At 41.8% G+C, this 12,476-nt stretch overlaps 1 protein-coding gene across 5 annotated transcripts in view; it reads left to right on the top strand.

Moving 5' to 3' along the window:
- Nucleotides 1-12,476, top strand: part of LOC6536363 (mucin-5AC) — a 33,666-nt gene that overhangs the window by 590 nt on the left and 20,600 nt on the right. For 3 of the 5 annotated variants that reach the window (XM_039376548.1, XM_039376549.1, XM_015192216.2), the window contains exon 2: nucleotides 6,205-6,853. The gene's annotated coding sequence lies outside the window, so the exon portion shown is untranslated. Of the gene's footprint in view, nucleotides 1-6,190; nucleotides 6,854-12,476 lie in introns of those variants that run through there. The other 2 variants (XM_015192220.2, XM_002096909.3) reach the window with 2 other exon arrangements.

The following is a 12,476-nucleotide window of genomic DNA, read 5'->3' as shown; positions in this document are numbered from 1 at the left end:
TAAAAAATGTAATGGCACACGGGAAAATTCATACATAATACAATACAGTAAATTGCTAACTGTGTTTCGGGCCCCTAAAATTCGTGTTCGTGTGTTTTTGTGTTCGTCGGGATTATGTGACTCCTGCGTATACATAACTACAATGTCGCTTGGCAGGGATAAATGTACATATATATATATGTGCTTATATGTATATATCTTCATTTGTATATACCTTTAACAAAGTTGGACGCCCAGCTGGCTGCCAGCTTAGTTTCCCGCTTGACAAATGTCCTGCTGTGTGTCCTTTCGCATGTTTCGCTCGTGGATTCTGTGGATTCACTTCCCCTGCAAATGCAATGCCGACTTAAAGCTGCAGGAGCCACACGAAATTTTAAAGGGGAAACTCGTGCATTTCCTGCTCTTTGTAATCGCACAACAATCTGGCAACTTTCAATTGCCTTCATTGACAGTTAAAACGAAAGTTATCAAAAAACACGAACAACCAGCGAAGTTCTAGCATGATAATAACACCAACAACAGCAGCAACAACACCAATAACAGCAAAAACAGCAACAACACAAGCAGCGTTGACAACTACAGATATAGCAACAAAACCAACAGCAACAACAACAATGGCAATTCAGAAGTCAAACACGAGACAACAACAACACAAGCACAAATTAAATAACAACGAAAAATAAAAGTAGCCAAAAACTTTGCCAAGAGACACACCCGCTCCCACACACACACACACAGAGTTATAAGCAGGGGCGGGGGGTGTGGCCGTCCTTTATGGGGAAACAAACTTTTAACATAGTAGCCCACATACACACACACACGAACGTACGACCGTAATGCTTCGCACACGCATACGCACACACACACGCTCACACTCGCACAGGATAAAAACGAAATGAGGAAAAGCAGCAAAGAGAAAAGGAATCGAAGCGAGAGATGAGGGGGAATGGGGGATAAGGGCGAGCGGTGGGGGGTGGGGGATGCCACAGGACGATTGCACACTGTGTCAATTCTGTAACAACATTCGGAATACTATAATGTAAAATGGAATGTAACGGTATCTTACAATGCCACTACAATGTACCGATAATGAGATGACTGTGCGAGTGTGTGTGTGTGTGTGTCTGCTTACAGTGGTGTGTTCCCCCGTTTTTACAGAGGATTTCAAGGAGTTTTGGCATTTTAAAGTATACTTTCAATGGGAATGGATTTCCCAGCAATGATTGCCATTCTAAGTATTTGATCTCACTTGGCTTGTTAGCTAATTGGATTTCAATATATTAAAAACAAATTTACTTAGGCTGTGTTATTTTAGCAGCGAGAAAATCTAATTATAAAATGGATTTAATATATCAAGCAAGTTATTGTTGCTTTCTTCACGTTGCGTGCAACTCGTTTCAGTCCGTTTCGGATTTATTTTAAAATAAACATATCTATAATGTTTTATTATAATGCTATTGCATCTTTTTATTTGATAACATTTCTTATAACTTTCTGTTTATTTCGGATGTTGTAAAACATTTTTATGGATATATAACACTCTATTCATATTTCATTGCTGCCTTGAACTAAAGGCTGTCTTTATGCGGAACACTCTCGCCACTTCAATTATTCTTAATCCATTACAATGCTCCTGGAAGCGAGTTGCTCCTCGATTACCGCTGGGAATTCCCCAGTCTGCGTCGCTGATATGCCAGTTCCGTTCCATAGTACATCATCAGCGAGCATTGTTGTTGAGTGGCAAAGGATGCGCGATGCGGGACACACGAGCGGATGAAACGAACGCACGACCAGAGCAGTGCGGCACGACTGCTTTCTCTGTGGCGCCACCACCCCCCTCGCAGCCTCCTTGTGCCACCCCAAACACCAACCGACCATCCACCACCCATGCCACCCACCTCGCCCCCAAAAAGCACGCGCTCCAGCAGCGAGTTAACTTTGACGTTATGCTGTAAGCGTTGGGTGCTTCGTTTAAATGAGTGCTCGTTGAATGTGTGAGTAATTGGAGGGGATGCTGGGTGGGTGGGGGTGGAAAGTGGGGTTTGGGGTTTGGGGGGAGGTGGTGTGTCTTTGGGGATTGCTCGGAATGGAAGAGCAAACGACAACAAGCAAAACATTGATGTTACTGGCGGAGGTTGCCAGCAGACGCTGGCTGGCTTTTATAGTTTGCCAAAGGAGTGAAATGGCGCCAGCTGAAGATTTATGCATGTATTTGTTTTCTATGTTCTTGTCTGTGTATGTGTGTGGGTGTGTGTGTGGCTGTGCGGGAAATTATGAAAGCATTTTTGTGTGAGTTTGAGTAAACATGACCACTGTTTGGTTGGAGGTTGTTTTGCTTGCCGCACGGCCCACACGGCGTATGTGTGCTTTTCGGCTGTGCGGTGTATCTTTCGTATGTACTTGTGCATGTTTGCCTACCTTCGCTGCATTTGCTGATTTTGAGGCCGCAGCATATTGTTAATGGCCTTCTGCCCAACCCGCCACCCGATCCTTCAACATCGTTGATGAGGCTCACGGAGGCCATCCAGCAATGGCACTCTCTGCTGACTGCTGACCTTCACCCATTTAACAGCACTTATCCGTCGACAAGCCGACCGAAAGTTGAATGCCATCGCAGTTTAGTTGCTATTTTTGGCTGCCTACGGGAGAAGGGACTCAACTTTTCCAACCAGCTGCCAGCATTGTTATTAAGAGATTTATTGTAATCTGGTCAAACTCAGCTTGAAAGCAAATTAGAGATTTAAAGTTGTGTTCACAAAGTAATCCATATTACTTAAAGTGAAATGCCCACCACAATATACAGATTTATGCTATCCCAGTTGCAAAAGAACTATAGGGGAATGTCTTAAAGGGAGATTTTGGTTTATGAAGAATCATAAATGTAATTCACAACAAAATGCGATGTGATATCTGTTATCCTGTAAGCGGCGCTCTTCGTGCTTCGCAATGAAAACCACACAATGCACAAATGTGGGGGATGGACAGCTCAGTTTAATTATAGAATGGAGAATGGAGCTGTGCATGCTGGGGAAATCGAATTGGCTCCCGGGAATCGCCATGACAACGACCAGATGCAAAGTGGAGCCTTTGCAGGTGCAGTTGCAGGTGAAGTGCAGTACAGTTTTAGTCCGATTCGTGAATTACGGTCAAGTGGTTTGGTTGCTCGGCCTGATTGATTTGCATTATTTGCGTTATTAATCAATAACGCATCAAATTAAAGAGCCATAAAGCGCCGACAGGCAAGAAATATATCGCATAAAATGTATGAGCGGCAAAATAAATAGGATTGCTATTCCAATTCGCATACATTTAACGGCCAATGGCAAATTTAATATCATCCGCGAGCGGCGAAATTGCTGTCGTTAAAATATTTTACAACATCCTACAAAGATTGAAAACGAATCAGGCGAACGAACGAACATGCCATACAAATGGGTGTGTGCCTTTGGTTATGTGTGTTTATGGGTGTGTGGGTGGTTGGGGCGGTTTGGGTGGTTTGGGGGGCGTGCCGCTTTTGGGGCAGTCCTCGTATCATAGATGTGTTGTTGCCTCAAAGTAAAGCATGAAAATTTAAATATTGCCAGAGTCGTACGAAAATTGCACGTTGTTTATTTACATTGTTCGCTGCTGTAAAAGCCAAATGGCAAAAGCGCAACCAATAGTACTATATTCAAATCTTATATATAAATCTATATATATATATATGTACATATATCGTGCATATCGCGTGTGTAATTAGGGGCCATCAATTGGGAGATTGAAAGTGCCTGTCGCTTGTGAGATTTGTGTGTCTTGAAATGCATAAAGGATTTGTGTGTTTACATTAGGGGGAATTCACTGTCTTATTTTTGCCTCTCATCTCGTATAAACAAACGCGGAATGAGGAAGTGTAGCCGAAAAATTCGGAAAATTCTGACTGCTGCCAAAATTTATTCAATAGATCCTTTAAGTCTCTGTAAGCCGGGCCAACAAAACTTCTGCACCTGGTGGCAGTTTCATTGGCATTTAAAGCAATTAAAAAGTCACACTCAAAATACCCGCCCATACACAGAAAAGTTGAACTTAATGTGGCAACAAAGTGAATAACAATTTTAGACACCGCCTCCTGGAAAAGGACTTTTCCCACTTTTCCTTCGCTGACAGACAGCTGTTACATGGAAATGAGTCTGAATTTCATTTAAGCCATTGAAATGCCGCTGTTTACTCAGCTTTACTTTTTACTTTACCTTTTTTTCCTTAGCTTGCTGTTTTCGCAAGTTATTGAACCCGTAAAAGTTTTTAATTAAAATTCAAATTAGACAAATTAAATTGCCTGCTAGGTGCCAGCGATTGCCATTCGGAATGGAAGATGTATTTTTATGAGGAGATGTCCTGGGAACGTGCGTTAAATTTTAATTGATTTTTCCCAGCGAATTGTGGGTGCCTCTGCGTGTTTCCCTGTGTGTGTGTGTGTTTGTGTGCCTGTGTGTGTATCTGTGTACCTGCTTACGCGCAAAGTAAACGAAGCGAGATGTGAAAACAGAGATGTGGAGTACAGAACAACAGACACAGATACACGGACGCAGCAGCACCAATACACACGCAAACCAATGCGAAATGGCAGACATTCTGGCGTGCGAATAAACGCACACACTCTCCCCTGCTCACACATACACCCACACACACATACACACACACAAATACACTAGCGAACAGGAGTCGGCATTCGTATTCGTATTCGGATTCGCACTCGCATTCGCATTCGGTTCTCTGAATGAGAAGCTGGATGTGGATGTGTGCGGTGGGTGGTGCGGGTGGTTCAGGGGGCGAAGGGGGGGGGGGGCGGGTGTTCGTTGAAAGGACAATTCAAGGAGGCAAACGAAAAACATTTTGCCCGTCCTGTTCTGCCCGCTGTTGGTGTTGTTGGTGTTGTTGTTGGTAGGCTGTTTATTGCCCAGCCTTGCCTGCTTGTTGTTGTAGTTGTTATCCTGCTGATGCTGTGTATCTATATAGAATTTATCGATTTATTTTGACTTCTCTTTATGTGCTCCGCCTTCCCTAATACATACAAACAGGGGCGCACCAAGGGATTTGCCTTTTTCCTACCATTTTAATCCGAAAGTATCCTTGCTTACTATTTGAACATTTCAACTAAAAACTTCAATTATCATTTTATTAAGCTTAAATGCTTTTCAACCTTTAGACTATGCTTTATGCAGTTGTTTCAAGCATTACGTTGGCGTACATCACAATCCCGTTGAACCTTAAAAGTAGGCAACACTTTTTTGACAGCGCATTCGTTTTATATAACAGAATGAAATATCGGTTGTTTCTATGAATTTCAAATGTGAAAACGTTAGCATTTAAACGATTATTGAATAACATATTTTGTAAAATATGAAAGCATTTGAATAATTGTTTAAAGCTCCTCTGGAAAATCGCCTGCCGACGCCGCTGTGAAACGTATTATTTAATACGGTTTCAGAGCGATAAGGCTGCAAAACTCGGTTAGCAGGCAGCCCACTTTAGGGCGCTTCTGGGCGGTCGAGCGGTTGGGTTTCCCCTCAGCCTTCAGCGTTCAGCCTAACCCCCCACCCCTCCCATACTTCTGCCCTTTTTGGTTGCTGTTTTTCGCTTTACTTTTTGCGCTTAATGCGCCAATTCTGACAACAGTCGAGCGGCAATGGGCGGGGGTGCTGGGGATCCTTAGATGGAAGGCAAGTCGGCAACGACCCAAAGTCAAATTGAGTAAAACGCATTGAAAACTTAAGTAATTTCCCAAGAACGGCGCACAGTTCTTAAAAGCTTTTTTTCGTAGCTTTGTTCTAAGCGGGAAGCCCGAAGCAAGCGTTTCTGCCTCCTTTTTTTATTACTATTTTCTGTTTCGCTCCTTCGGTCTTGTTATTGCAGATGGCCAAAGTTGTTGGCCCAGTATAAAAATGTGTTTTATATTGTAATAACGAAGAATGCACTGAAGTCGAAACTCCGCAATGGGTGAGGCGGGGCAGAAACCAAATTCATAAACTGTTTAATGAAGCGTAGCAATTACATAAAGCCAAAATCAGTGAGTGAGGAGTGAACAAGTGCAGCATGCCACAAGCCAAAAATAAAGCCAATTAGATTTAGAGTGACTGTAATGGCCAAGAAAAAAAACAAAAACGAAAATTCCAGATACACCAGAAATGGATACATTAAGCGTGACTAATTTCAGTTTTATTTCCGTAGTAAGATGTTTAGATGTAATCGCAAAGAAAGTGTGTCAAGCCGTCCTCTTTACAAAGAATCAACCCTAAACTAAAGTAAACTACGACTTTTTAATGTTATAAACCTTGAAAAGGACTAACAAATCGCTGGTAGAATAGCTGAACAAGGCGTGACTTGTGTGTGACTTGTGAGTGTACATAACGAAGGGAAGTATGTGAAACCGGGGCGCAGGAATGGCCGCCCACTTGCCTCTGGCCCACCTTTTGTGACCGTGCGTGTGAAATAAAAGAGAGAAGTCAAACCAAAGAAAAAAAATAAAAGAAAAAAGAATACACGGAAAAGCAAAAAGAAAACGAACGCAACTACTACAATCAGCGGCAATGGAATAGCGATTCAATGTCACAGTCAGCGAGCAGCATCTATGTGCACAGAATCAGATACAGATACAGATATCCCTATACATATACCCACACCTACGACGAAACCTACACATGTGTAAACCGCTCACGTATGTAGAGAAAAGCCATAGCCGCAGATTAGTGAGCCAGTTTTAAGGGGCCGACATCGAAAGAAAGGCGAATTCGACGACGACGACGACGACGACAATCAACATTCATCATACGCACCGTGGGACGCGGCGCCAAACGCAAATGCAGCCCCTGATCGATCGGTAAGCCGAAAAGCTGCTAGAAACCAATTCCCCAGCGGAACTCTACTCTTTCGTGCCCCTCTCTCTTACTCCCTATTTACACCTTGCTCAAGTTTGATTTGGAATTTATATATTGATTTGATTGGTGTTTCCGTTTATTTGAGTACTAACCAATTGACTAACAAAACGTATATACATTTATAAAGTATAATCAATAATGCAAAATTATTTATAATTTAAAACTTCTATCTAAATCTCAATGCTTAGAAGTAGTTCGCACAGACCTGCTCTGTTATTCAACATTTTTCAATAGAAAAACTATATTAAAGTAAGCAATATAAAACGTCACAATGGTTGAACTATTTTGTGCTTCAGCCACAGATCTCTTAAATCATTGATTGCCTTTCGGGGATTAAAATTAATAAATTAGTCAGTTCGACAAGCCCTTCACTGCGCCCAATATTGTGCTACATAACGATCGTTATAGTAATGATGATGATGACTACTGCTTCCGTGATAAATGTTCCAATTTATTTATGGCTGGCATTAACAAGCATCTAAAATATGTGCTGACACAACCCACAAAAACACACGTACACGCACACCCTCGGCCAATGCCACACACACAATGCTACACACACACACGCACACCCACACGAAAGCGGTATTGGCACCGAGTTTTGCGACAAAATTCACGCGGCGGAAACGTGCTGCCGACAAAGCAAAACGCGGTGTACCAAGCGCACTCACAACAAAAACCGAAAAACCGTAAAAATACATAATAATAATAATAACAATGCTAACAAAAACATAAGCATCACCATCGACATCGACATCGAAACCATTCACAGCATCAAAAACAACAGCGACCACTTCTCGGTGTCCAAAGTTCAGTGACGTTGGCATCGTCATGCAAGCAATTTGTGTTTCCAACTAATGGAAAATTTTGCACTTCTCATGCGGCTTCAATTTCAACGGAAATTCATGGAAACCCCATATTCATCGAATTTATTTCCAAGAACCAGTCCGAAAATCAACTTTGTCTCGAGCTCATTAGTGCAGAAGGGTATATAAATACGAGCATCTGAAAATAACTAACCAGAAAATTAAACATTTCATACTAACCAAAATTAATCCATTTAATTAGACAATTTGAAAACGTAGAAGTTTTGCATGTAAGATGATCATTTTCATTACCATTTTTAGTATGCACTTAAGTGAAAATTCCTTATTATTTTGTGGGCCTTCTTATCAGAGCAGTCACCTAGTCTTTTTGCGGAAAGATCTAGTCTAGTCTAGTTTTCTACACTGTCTTGCAATTATTTATGTTTTTTAATATCTTTGAAAGTAAATATATAAAGTTACGGTTAATTTTTGCTAACTTATCCTTGTATAAATTGGATTTTAGCAGCAGTTCCGCGTTCCGTCTTGTGACGGCGATTCCCTTCAGTGACCATTGGCTGCCCGTCAAATTTATGACTAAAGCGAAATAATAGACAATTGACGTCACCGTGGAATAGGTATAGGAATTTATTTTTTTTATTTATTATACTCGTACTTCTATTTGCTTTTACGCGGATGAGATGACTTTTATTTAATATACATTTGTGGCGTATGCGGTAATATTTGCCTCATTGCGTCAAGGGGAAATCGAATGAAAAAAAAGGAAAAAAGAGAGAAGAAAGTGAACGATCTGCGGAGATGACTTATGGAGGACGCGGTGTTGATCTATTGCTGATAAAGTGAAAGTCAAGTTATGCTAGAAATGTAATTATTCACGTCGCCTGCGCGACACACAAAAGAGAAGCGAACAAACAAACAAACAAAGAAAGAATCCGGCTTGAACATGCTAAATGTGTTTAGTCGCATGTGGAATGTCAATGGGCGCCTTTTTGGAAAATCTATAGTATTTTGGTTCGGCGCTGTAGTATTTCGCCTTTGCGTCTGGCATCTCGACATTTGATGGTCGTCGCGTCATTTATCTGTCAGCATTTGCCTCTGCATGATGAACTATTAATTTCTGGTTGCCTAGCCAGGAATTTATTTTCGTCAACTGCGGCACGTGTGCCTCGAACATCAACTCGGATTCGGATTGGGATTGGGATTGGGATACGGATGCGAGTGCGAGTGCGAGTCCATAAAAAATAATTTAAATAAATTCTACAATTCTACAGTAAGAGGGCGAGAGAGTGACAAATCCCTTTCAGTTTGCAGTCGTAAAATATGTGTGAATATAAAACACGAAATTTGTGGAATATTTATCAGACATTTGAATAGAACCACCAGCAGCAGCAGTAGCACACCCATTTAGATACGAAACGTTGATTTCGATGCTGTGCTCTGAATGGCCGAGCACATTTGTAATCCGATTTGCAGCAAAGCAAAATTTATGCCTCGCATTTGAATGCGACCACAAATTCATTAATTATAATCCGATGCAAAATGCATACCTATTCTGTGTGCAAGGGCCTTGAATAATCAGTTGTGGCATAATATCGCATAGCTCAAACTGATTGAATTCTCTGGCTAAATTGCGATTAAATTGCACTCGATGCATTTGTTGCAGCACGCTATTTATGCAGTGCTTTAAGGGCCAAATGGGCTACAACATTGTCTTGGGCATAATTGGAAGGCGTCTGGCGGAAAAAGATATGGCAGACACATCAAATCCGACAGGGACACAGGCAGCGGCTGCTTTTGTGTCGCTTCTCCTACTGACAACGACAGGTGGTCGTTGGCCCAATACGCATTCATACATTCACACACTCACACACTCAGACATTCAGACATTCGTACATTCATAAATATCGGCGCGATAAAGCGCAGCAGTACCAGAAGTAGCGGCTGCCTACACGGCGTATGCGTGTTACGCCTCGAAAGGCGAAAGGATGAGAGATGTGAGATGATCGCACAGGTTTCGCCGCATAATCTGCCTCTCGTTGGGGAGCGAGAGGTACGAGGTATGAGGTATGTCCATTAGCTGATTTAATGAAATCGTAAATCAAATGAGCGGACTGCTAAAAATACATCTGCCGCGTATTTTATGTTTTTTGAAGTGGAACTTATGTTATGTACAAGAACAGCAATAAACCGGCAGCAACAAATCGGTCGCAGGCAGCCGCTCTGAACAATAGATGAAACGTGGACGATTGTGCCAAAGTACGAATATGTCCCTGCCTTTTTGGGGAAATGCATGGGTGCACAGCGAAAAATACAAAAGCCTTATTATCTAAATGCACTTTGAAACATGCAAACAGGTGCCAAGTTGTTCACTTTGTTTTTACAGCAAATGGGATTCCAAGGGAACATTAAATCCTACAAAAATATCTACTGTAGGTAATCTTTTACTTTTACCTCTGAAGCTTTAAAGTAACCAAAACTGTGAATATTTCTTGGAATCCCCAGATTTTCCTGATACATTCCTCTTAAAGGAATATTTTTTTCGAATTCCCTATGGCAGACTGCAATTATTCCCTCAGTGCACTTATGGTATGCTCATGTTTTGGTACCTTCTAATGATGAACACATGTAATGCTTCGTATTGCAAAACTTGGCGTTTTATTTCGACATTTCTCGCCGTGAATAATGCATGCGATTCCTTGGTCGCCTTTCGTGTTGGTCTGCTTGGGCTGGGTTTTGGTTGTAGTTTTAGTATTTGGCTTTTGCTTCTTACATGTGTTTTTTGTTTTTTTGTTTTTTGTTTCTTTTTCTTTTCTGCCAAAAGTGCAGCATTGTCGCCGCCGTCTTGGTCGTCTTGGCCGTCCGTCTCTCAATAGGCGTGTCCAAGATGCTGTGGCCAAGATTTCGCTTGGCTGGCCGGCGTCACAGTTTTCGCGTCTGCGTCTGCACTTTCCCATGGATGTGAATGTGGATGGGGTTTGTGATGGGGATGGGGATGGGGATGGGGATGGAGATGGGGTTGGAGATGCGGCTGCCAATGGGTGTGCGCATCTTTATTTAATTAACATATTTTATTTGCCCAACATGCACACACTTGTCCACGGAGACGTTGTGATTTATGCCTGGCGTTCTGTGCACTTTATGTTGCCTTTCAGTCACCGAGATCATGGCGATTGTCATCTTTAAGTAGCTTCGTCCCAGAGCCACATCCCATCCCCTATGCCCCTATATCCCTACATCCCCCAGATTAATCGCCAGCATTAGTCAGCTTTTGGTGCCTTTGGATGTATCCGTATCTGCATTTGTATCTGTATCGGTAAGTGTGTGTGTGTGTGTGTGTATGAGTATCCCATTGTTGGCACTGGCCGTGTGACTAATTTGATTACACTCACCAACTCACAAGGAATTTGAATATTTCGCGATTCTGACTTTATTTTGAGGCATTTTATTGTACTGTCCGCCCGAAAAGCGTCGACTTTCTGCATTAAATTAATGCTCACTTACTGTGCCAGCCATCCAATGTTATTTATATAGCAAATCAAATACGGCCACTGTCTGTGCGCATCTCTCGGATACTATCGCCAGTATCCGTGAAAATTCCTCAAATGATATGTCATCAAAATGTGATTAATTTAATGCCTTCCCAACTCACATGCAGTATGTGAGCATGTGAGGACTTCTAATATTAGTAGTGTCAACGAATAATTTCCCTCGTTGCAGATCGAAAATAGGAAATCATAGAGAGGCATCTCAAGGGCTTTGTGCTTATGAAATTGTACTTCAAAATGAATGTGGTATAAAAGCGGAAATCCTAGGCAGCTACTGCAAACTAACAAAACTGCAATCCATCAAACTTGTTCCTACATCAAACTAACAGAATACACTAGAATTAGTTTCTCAATAAAGGATGTTGAATTTGGTTTATTAAAAGCTCAATTTAAACAAAAACACGCCCTCAAAAGAAAGAAGTTGGGGAAGCTAAAAGTTTTTATTGCGCACCATTAAACCAAGCAGAAATAAAGGAAGACTCCACACACTCTGTACTTTTTGTACTTACTATTAACCCAATTCAGTGGGGAAAACAAAAGAAAATGCAACTCTCACAAGCCATTTAAGCATAATGTGCAATAAAATTATAAATAAACGCCACTCCAAGGGGAATGTGGGCGTATGTTTATGGGTGGCGCGTTCTCATTAGGCCAAGTGTTCGATAATTAAATACAAATGTAAATCAAGGCATCGAATTCCGCCCCACCCCCTCTCCTCCCCCTCAACCCTCGAAGTCTGACCCCTTGCACGTGTGGCAATTAGCGCGCAGCTGTTTAATTGGCACTAAATTTAAAAAAAAATTCGGAGAGCTTGGCGCAAAATGGGGGGGAATTGTCCACCGAAGCTGTTTATTAAGCGGCAAATCAAACAGCCAGAAATGAGCTGATACGCAAACAAAACAGCAACATTAAATTAAGTATACATCTCCATTGGCTGATATATCTATAGATACCCACTATATATATGGATGCGGATGTGCGATAACAGCGAAAATAACATAAGTGTGCTCGAGTCCCTGCCACCCACTGAAATGTGTTTATTTTCGGTGGGCGCGAATGATTTTAATTGGATTTTGATATGATATATCCACCGCGCTCCATCCACATTATCCAATAATACACAATCTCCACTCACCTTGGCAGAGGCCTGCCGCTTTCGATCTGTCTTTGGCATTTTACGCGATTTTACGATTATT

The sequence above is a fragment of the Drosophila yakuba genome, chromosome 3R (assembly GCF_016746365.2).
Source record: "Drosophila yakuba strain Tai18E2 chromosome 3R, Prin_Dyak_Tai18E2_2.1, whole genome shotgun sequence".
Classification (NCBI taxonomy): domain Eukaryota; kingdom Metazoa; phylum Arthropoda; class Insecta; order Diptera; family Drosophilidae; genus Drosophila; species Drosophila yakuba.
The sequence above is the reverse complement of the archived record's forward strand: the minus strand, read 5'-3'. Positions and strand labels throughout refer to the sequence as shown.